Source organism: Physeter macrocephalus, chromosome 8, assembly GCF_002837175.3.
Source record: "Physeter macrocephalus isolate SW-GA chromosome 8, ASM283717v5, whole genome shotgun sequence".
Lineage (NCBI taxonomy): Eukaryota > Metazoa > Chordata > Mammalia > Artiodactyla > Physeteridae > Physeter > Physeter macrocephalus.
Genome location: NC_041221.1, coordinates 29531687 through 29540374, shown reverse-complemented (window position 1 = coordinate 29540374; position 8688 = coordinate 29531687). Strand labels below are relative to the sequence as shown.

General features: G+C 43.2%; 1 pseudogene; it reads right to left on the bottom strand.

Annotated features, from left to right (window-relative positions):
• Positions 1–3258: 3258 nt before the first annotated feature.
• Positions 3259–3961, bottom strand: LOC102987531 (calcyclin-binding protein-like; annotated as a pseudogene).
• Between the last annotated feature and the right edge of the window lie 4727 nt (positions 3962–8688).

Here is an 8688-nt window from a genome sequence, read left to right as displayed (position 1 = left end):
ATGATCTGTCCATTGGTGAAAGTCGGCTGTTAAAGTCCCCTACTATGATTGTGTTATTGTCGATTTTCCCTTTTGTGGCAGTTAGTATTTGCCTTATGTATTGAGGTGCTCCCCTGTTGGGTGCATAAATATTTACAATTGTTATATCTTCTTCATGGATCAATCCCTTGATCATTATGTAGTGTCCTTGTTTTTTTTGGCCATACACGGGCCTCTCACTGTTGTGGCCTCTCCCCTTGCCGAGCACAGGCTCCCGAAGCGCAGGCTCAGCGGCCATGGCTCACGGGCCCAGCCGCTCCGCGGCACGTGGGATCTTCCCGGACCGGGGCACGAACCCGTGTCACCTGCATTGGCAGGCGGACGCGCAACCACTGCGCCACCAGGGAAGCCAAATCCTAGATTTTTGAACTGCTATAAACTGATCTCTTAGGAGTAGATGGAGTCCTGGTCAGCTGTCTTCTTCATCTTTGTTCACTATATTTAGATCCTAGAATGAGTGTCCAATATTCTGGAAAGTTTTTGTTCTTGGAACTAAGAAGATAAAATGTTGCAATATTTTACTTTATTTACATACCACTTATGTTCATTTCCCCCATCATCCCACACTCCTCCAACCATCTCACCAAGTCCTACTTGGGAAGAGAACAACCCAGCACCTTTCACAGTTGATGTTGCTTGTCGATGTTGCATTATTATTTTCTCTACCTTATATTCTTACAATTACTGAGAATATCATTTTAATATTCACTACTCATCAGATCCATTTGACTAAAAGCAATGATCAGACATCAGATAGTTTGGGGAACATTTGTTTTATAAGTGCACATAGTATTGATATATAAAAGTGCCCTAAATTCAGCAGGGATGCTCTTTTCTCAATTACAATTAATACTGCATGAACCCTGTTGCCAATTTTTCTCAACTCATTTTTTCCCTTCAAATTTCTGTTTAATCTTGTTTCTTTCCCACAAATTATGAGGCAAACCGGCTGCACCGTGGCAATCTTCAGTACCAATAAATCGTATCCCATAAAACTGTACAATTTCTTACTGATGGCACTTGAAGAAGAAAGTTATTAAATCATTACTTATTTAATATAAATTTTTAGGATGCGCTAATACTTCTCACTATATTCTTTGCCTAGTACAGTCATAGTGTAGAAATCTAGATATTGTGTAGAAAACCCAGGCAAGATCTTAGTGACTTCCAGGGTTTAATACTTAGTCTGTTTTTGCTAATGACCAAATAGATGGACAGGTACCTTTCAAGGATGCCTGTTTTTCCTTGAACTGCAACATCCAGGGCCAGATGCCAAAATGGAAAAATGTTCTGGAGTCAGGGAATGCAGGAACAACACCCTTGCTTGGACACCTCATTGAATGGGACTCTCTCATTTATCTCTGCATTCCCATGCTGTACACTGTAGGAGCTCATTGGTTGATGAGAGGAATTTAATGCTGAGTCATTAGAGAGGGAAGGAGAGAGACAAACCCATGTAGATGAAGAGAGATGACTCATCTTTTTAGGCTCATGGGCTTATCCTTGCTTTTCTTGCAGGTAGTATGGCTAGAGTAGGGTTCCCTGGAATAGGATAGGTAGGTTCTACAGGTGGTGCAAAGATTCCCCTCTATGGGGCAGGGGTTGGTCTCTCAAAGTACTTGAGGTTATGACAGTCCTGAAACACGAGGTTTCAATGTTTTATTCATAGACCACAATGAGGAGTCCTCAGAGGACAGAAAAGTCTGGCCCAAGGCTATATTTTTATGAGAATCTGCTCTATCATAAACTCTAGGAGTACATGTGCTTCTCTGTGGACAAAAGGAAAATCTCTCAGAAGCTGACCTTTAGTATTTAGTTCTTCAAAACCCCCCTTAGTAAACTGAACGGTGACCTGCTGAACAGCACGTGTTGAGTGGAGAATCCAAGAAAACTGAAATCTTTCTCAGCATTGTATTCATACCATGAGGACTTTTACAACTATAATGTCAACTACAGTGGTTTGAACACAAGGGGATAGAGTTTTATTTACTTAATCAGCCACAAGGGTAGGTTGAACCCAAAGTATTGATCCCATTTAGGGAGCAGTCCCTAAAACTCTACTGTTACAGATTCATTTCTTTGCCTTGAGTATTGTCCTCTCTCTCTAGTTCCCTTTCTCAGATAGCCCAGATGCAGATTAATGTATTAAGCCATTAACACCTTAGGGTGAAAGAGTTTGACAAATCCATGGGCAATAACAAAAGGTGGGGAAATGAGAAGCTTAAAGTAGTGGTAGGGAATATGAAAAGATTTAAATCAAAATTTAATATTTTGCCTGGGGAACCCATCTGTAAGCATAAATTTCACAAATTCTCTTGTTCTCAGGCAGAGTTTCTCTACCTTGTCATTAGGGTGGGAAAAGTTTTGTTACGGGGGGTGGGTATCCTGTGCATTGCAGAATGTTTAGCAGTATCCCTGCCCTCTAACCACTAGATGCCAGTTGCAACCCCAGTTACGACAACAAAAAATGTCTCCAGTCATTGCCAAAAAAGTCCTCTGGGGGGCAAAATCACCCCCACTTGAAAAAATCACTGGTCTAGTGTAAATAAATTATAATCTTGGTGATGTTAAGGGTACAATCAATACAACTGATTTCTCCCATAGATGGAGCTCTTGCTCAACAAAGTGTTTCATTAAAAGGGCACCAGGGAGGGAATCAAACCGGAAGGAAAAACACAGATCACAGGGTGCTTAATCAACTGCAAATTGTCCTTGCTTTTGCCCCTCTTCTGAATCAGCAGGAAATGGACCGCGTTGGAAAGTTCTGGTTCCTAATGGCTGACTTGACCCTCTAGGGCTGGCCAGAAAGGCTGATTTTTTTTTTTTATGCAAAAATTCACGTTTTATTTTTATTCTTACTTTGGTGGGAGCTGATGTCAGGAACTGAAAGGCAAGCAATAACTTTTGTTTCTACCTCTTAGCTGAACAATAATACACACAATGTGGCATTTTCATTAGGCTTCTTTACATTGCTTCTTCACATTTCACACTAGAATACAACATTACCCTTTTCTTGAATAAAATGACCCAGCTACTAAGGAAACCATCTTTGGAGGGAGTGTTTAATAAGCATATTTTATTTAAATGAATCATCCAGTAGGAAGTGGAGAATTCATTGCCTTTACTTAGACCGTGTAAGTAGTTATACGTCAAATTTATGTGTGCAGCTCACCCACGTTTCCTTATTGGAAACGTCAATATTTCCACATCACAGTTCCCAAAAAGACTTTAAAGTCTCAGAATTCGGTATCTCCTTTGGCTTGCTTCCCTCTTGATTCCACCCAGGCTTTATTAATGGTTTGCTTCATATCATCACCTCCATCTTCAGAAATTTTCTTTAGAACGTTCATTAATCCCTCACTAGGATCTGTTTCAGTGCCGTAGGAGGGCTTTTCTTTCTCTTTTTCAACCTGAGTCAGGTAGACCCAACGTGTGTTTTCCGCTTTCTTCCTGCATAAGGTAAGAACTGTATCTGTCTTGATCTTTTTTGAACTGCCTTCCACAGAGATGGGTTACAAGAGATTGTTCGCAATCATGGAGTAACTCTTCCCATTTAGATTCTTTACCAAAAGATCAAATGACCTCTCTGTGAAATGCACCTGCACATTCTCAGCGGGGACTTGATGAACTCCAGTTAAGGTCATGTAGATTTTCACAAACTTATCTGACTGATCCCATGCATAATTGCTGATTTTCACTGTATGTCTGTCGTAATAGGAGGAACCACAGCGGCAGGATTTTCACTTTCCAGAAGTTCTGCTTTCCTCTGTGATTTCTGCTGCATCTTGTTCTTGATTTCTGTCTCAATCTTGGATTTTTCAGCTGTCAGGGCATCACGTACTCTTTTTCTAGTGGCTTTTTCCAGCAGCACCTTCACCTCTTCTAGATCTTTCTGTAGCTCCTCCACAGCTGAAGCCATGGTCGGGCTGCGTCAGGCAAGGCCCGAGCTGCAGCGGCGCAGGGGCGAGAAGAAGAAACGCCTCACGGACCACGCTCACCCCGAGCGCAGACCACACCGGCACCGGTCAGAGTGGCCGCGGTCTTCGGGCTCCAAAAAGGCTGATTTTGAAGATGGAAGTTGCTAGCTGTCCAGGTCTCATGCAGAGAGTCTCCTAGACCAGGCTGGGAGAACACCAAGGTCTGCAGAGCATCACCCAAAGCAGCAGGCCACTGATATGCTTTTTTTTTTTTTTTTTTTTGGAACGCGGGCCTCTCACTGCTGTGGCCTCTCCCGTTGCGGAGCACAGGCTCCGGACGCGCAGGCTCAGCGGCCACGGCTCACGGGCCCAGCCGCTCCGCGGCACGTGGGATCCTCCCGGACCGGGGCGCGAACCCGCGTCCCCTGCATCGGCAGGCGGACCCCCAACCACTGCGCCACCAGGGAAGCCCCATATGCTTTTGATATTGCAAAATTGTTCCTAGTTACTCTGTACATTTTGCCTTTAAATTGCTTTCATTGTTTTACGTGGTCTGTGGTACACACCTCATTTCTTTCAGCTGCAGTCTTAATATTTCCAGCAGTTAGCTCATTCAACAGAAGTTCCTTGTATTTTTATCCAAGGAGTCAACATTATGTTAGGGAGCGGAGGTGAAGGGTTGGAATACATTGCCCTGAGGTCCGAGGCAACTAACCTCATAAAATGTGTTGTTACCCAAAGAGAGAATAGTCTTTAATCACCAAAGTGATGCTAAGAAAGTCTCAAAACTCCCTTTGACATTTTGCCGAGATTACATGGGACCTGGTTATTCATTAGACAAATTGCAATTCTCATTAACCAGCTCAGGGCAAGGTCAGGCTACCAAAAAGCAACAGTGATGCTTCTTCCCAGCGGAGGTTATGTTGCAACCTTAATCCTTTTCTCCTCCACTTGTGAGGTGAGTGGGTTGACAGGTACAGGATAGAGTTGACACTCAGAGCTGACATTCTCTTACTTTGTCACTAGCAGCAGTGTCCAATGTCAGGACCAAGATTCATCACAGCCGGGAGCTGTTGATTGGACTTATTACTGGTAAACTCTTCAGAACAAATTCCATAAGGACTCCTGTTGCTAGATGAACACCCGAGAGGCAGAGATTCAGGCTCACAGGGAACTTTCTTTAGATTCATTAATTCAACAAGTACTTCTGGAGGATCGACTATGTGTAGATATAAACTTGGTTCCATTGAAGGCAATGACGTCACTCCCAGACACCAGCACTAAGCGTAGACCCACCAGGAAGCACAGAAGCCCGTCTAGGACACTCTCTTTGCCAAGTCAGCTTGTCAACACTCCACAGTCTCCTTTTCAGAGCCTCTCTAGGGAGCTTTTTCCTTTGCCTGCAATAGTAGCAACTCCGTGTGATGGGGTGCTCCACCTTTAATGGCGTGTGAGGAGTTCAAGCAAGCAAGTCACACACGGTCTGCTCCCATTCATCCCCTCCTCCGTCGCCAGCAGTGACAGAAGTGGAAGCTTTGCAAACCAAGGAACCTGATTTAGGCTGAGCGTGCTAGTCTTACAAATCTCCTTGCATGTTTCCTCTCTGTGTACTGGCCTAGAACCACTGTTTTGATGCAGAGATTCTTAACCCTGGCTACACATTGTGATCACGGGGGAGAAGCTTAAAAAATACTGCTGCCTGGGCCCCTTCCCTTTGATTCTTTCTTTAGTCGGGGGCGGGGGGCGGTGCGTTTCTCCGTGGAAAAGTAATAAAATTTACATCAGTGTTTCTCAGTCTGGCTGTACATTAAAATCAGCTGGAGGGGGAACTCTTCAAGTTTCTTGATATCTGAACCCCATCCCAGACCAATTAAAAATGATTCTCTAGGCTAGAGCCCCAGCATATTCTAGTACATAGGTCAATATGGGGCCACTGCTGCAAATTCTATTACTTTCATGCGGATTTAGTCTATACCAGCAATCCAAAAGGCAGAAAAGGTCACTAAAAGAAGGGTCAGATTGGGATGGTTCTCTGTGCATAAGGAATCAAAAGCCAAACATTTCTTCTGGAATCCATGAGACTCTGTGTGTGTGTGTGTGTGTGTGTGTGTGTGTGTGTGTGTGTGTGTGTGTGCATGTATGAACATAGGCAGGACAGGTTTTGTAGAGCTGCATGAACAGGAGTAGAATGTTCATGATTAAGAAAAAATAAATACTGCACCACAAACATCTATTAACACCTCCTACATGTCACGGGCTGGCAGGGAAAGGTGAGTAAGAATCAATTCTTTCTCATGATTCAGAAGCTTACAATCTCAGAAGAAAATATTGCTTTGATAGGCTTCATATAGTCAGAGGGAAGCAAGAGAAAGAAAGGACCTAATTTGAGCTCACTTCCCCAAATCTGTCAAGTGTGTGACCTTGGAGCAAGTTCAATACCTTTCTAAGCTTCTATTGCTCACCTGTTGAAGGTTCCTGCATCCAGCATCCTCCTCTTCTCTCCAGTTTCTTCTCTCCTACAATCTGCATTCATCCATGTCCTGGGGATCTGACCTTTTCCTGAGCCCACCTCTCTCCTCCAAATGACTCACTCTGTCTTCTATGCCCTGTTGCCTAAGGACCCTGTTCTCTGAGGTCTCCAGTGACAGCTGATGAGCCATGAAATTCTCTACAGGTGAAGTCATAATGGCATATTTTGTTTCCCTCCCAAGGAGGAGCTATTGGGGGCGAAATATCCAGAAGTATATTTCCTGGGGGGAGATTGGTAAAAGATTTGGGGGAGAACGGTCTTCTCAGTGAAACTCCTCAACTGACCCCCAAGAGTGAGCTACTTGTTCTGCCTGGGATGTGCCTTTGTGAGAAGTCATCCACCCAAGTTCCCTCACTCCAGGAGGCTGGATCCTGCCGCCAGGAAACAATGAGCCCTTTTTACTCTGCCAGGATTTGTTACTGTAAGAAATTTAATAAGGTTAAAACCCCAGAGTTTTATTCCTTTGAGAATAGTAACTCATTTCCAAAGAAGTCTTTTTTGGACTGAACTGAATCCAGGGTGCTCTGTGAGGGAACCACAATTTTAGAAAGAGTGAGTAATATCCTGGCTTTCTACTCAGGTGATGGAAAAATGCTACTTAGGTCAATTTGCACATCAGACCAAGGATCATGTACCACCTTGATGATCAAACCTCCAGCAAGAAATAATGACTCCTTTCTCTGATATATGTATCTAAATTTATTTCTGAAATTATAGAAATTTATTTCCACTTTTAGTGACCCATCACTTTTTCCTCACACGACAAGTTATTTGGGTACATATGCTATTTTTTCCAACTAGGCTGTAAACTCCTTTAAGGGAAGATCTCACTGTCCAAACAGTGCTAAGCTCAATGTTGGGACTGTATATTGACAGATCCATATGGAGGCATATAAGTGTTTATGTTTATATGTTAAAATAATGTACAAAGATAGAAATAAATCCCAACATGTATATAATGAAAGAAAATTCATATAAAAATGAGTTGAATTTGCTTCACTCAAATGTCATAAATTTTTAAAAATTAATTTAATTTTTAAAAATTGAAAGTATAGTTGATTTACAATGTTGTGTTAGTTTCAGGTATACAGCAAAGTGATTTAGTTTTGTGTATATATATATATATATATATATATATATATATATATTATGTATGTATATGTTCTTTTTCAGATTCTTTTCCCTTAGAGGGTATTACAAAATACTGAGTACAGTTCCCTGTGCTATACAGTAGGTCCCTGTTGGTTATTTATTATACATATATAGTAGTGTGTATATGTTAATCCCAAAGTCCAAGTGTCATAAAATTTTAAATGACTGGTTCTTTGGGCATCTACAGCAAGACCTTCTACAATATAAAGGAAGCTTCCGTGTTCATTGGGGCAAAAAATCAAGGTTGGCCAGGATGAGTTCTTGTCTGGAGGCTCCAGTTCTCGTCTGGAGGTCACTTTCAGTCTTATTCCTATTGATGGCCAAATTCAGTTCCTGTGGTTGCAGGACTGAGGTCCCTGTTTCCTTGATGGCTATTGGTTGGAGACCACTCTGAGCTCCTAGAGGTTGCCACATTCCTTGCCATGTGGTCCCTTCCATTCCCGAGCCAACAATAGTATATCATATCCTTCTCATGCTTCAAATCACTGACTTCTTTGGCGTCGAGACCCAGATTTTAAGGGCTCATGTGATTAGGTCGGGTGCACCTGGATAATTCCTATTCATAAATTCAATGGTGCCATGTAAGATGACCTAACCATGGGAAAGAGATCCATCACATTCTCAAATCCTCATGATTATACAGGGTGTGTACGCCAGGAGTCGGGCATCTTGGGAGCCACCTTAGATTTCTGCCTACCACAAAATACTCCTTCAAGAAGCTTGGCTAAGAACAGAAGAATACTGAGAGGAGGTGAGATTAAATGATTCTTTTTAAAACCATGATCAAGAGCTAGCCTGGAACATATTTACATGCTGAGAAGAAAAGATACAGAAAAGGGATTAAAACTCCAAGAGGCGGGCTTCCCTGGTGGCGCAGTGGTTGCGCGTTCGCCTGCCGATGCAGGGGAACGGGGTTCGCGCCCCGGTATGGGAGGATCCCACATGCCGCGGAGCAGCTGGGCCCGTGAGCCATGGCCGGTGAGCCTGCGCGTCCGGAGCCTGTGCTCCGCAACGGGAGAGGCCACAACAGAGGAAGGCCCGCATACCACA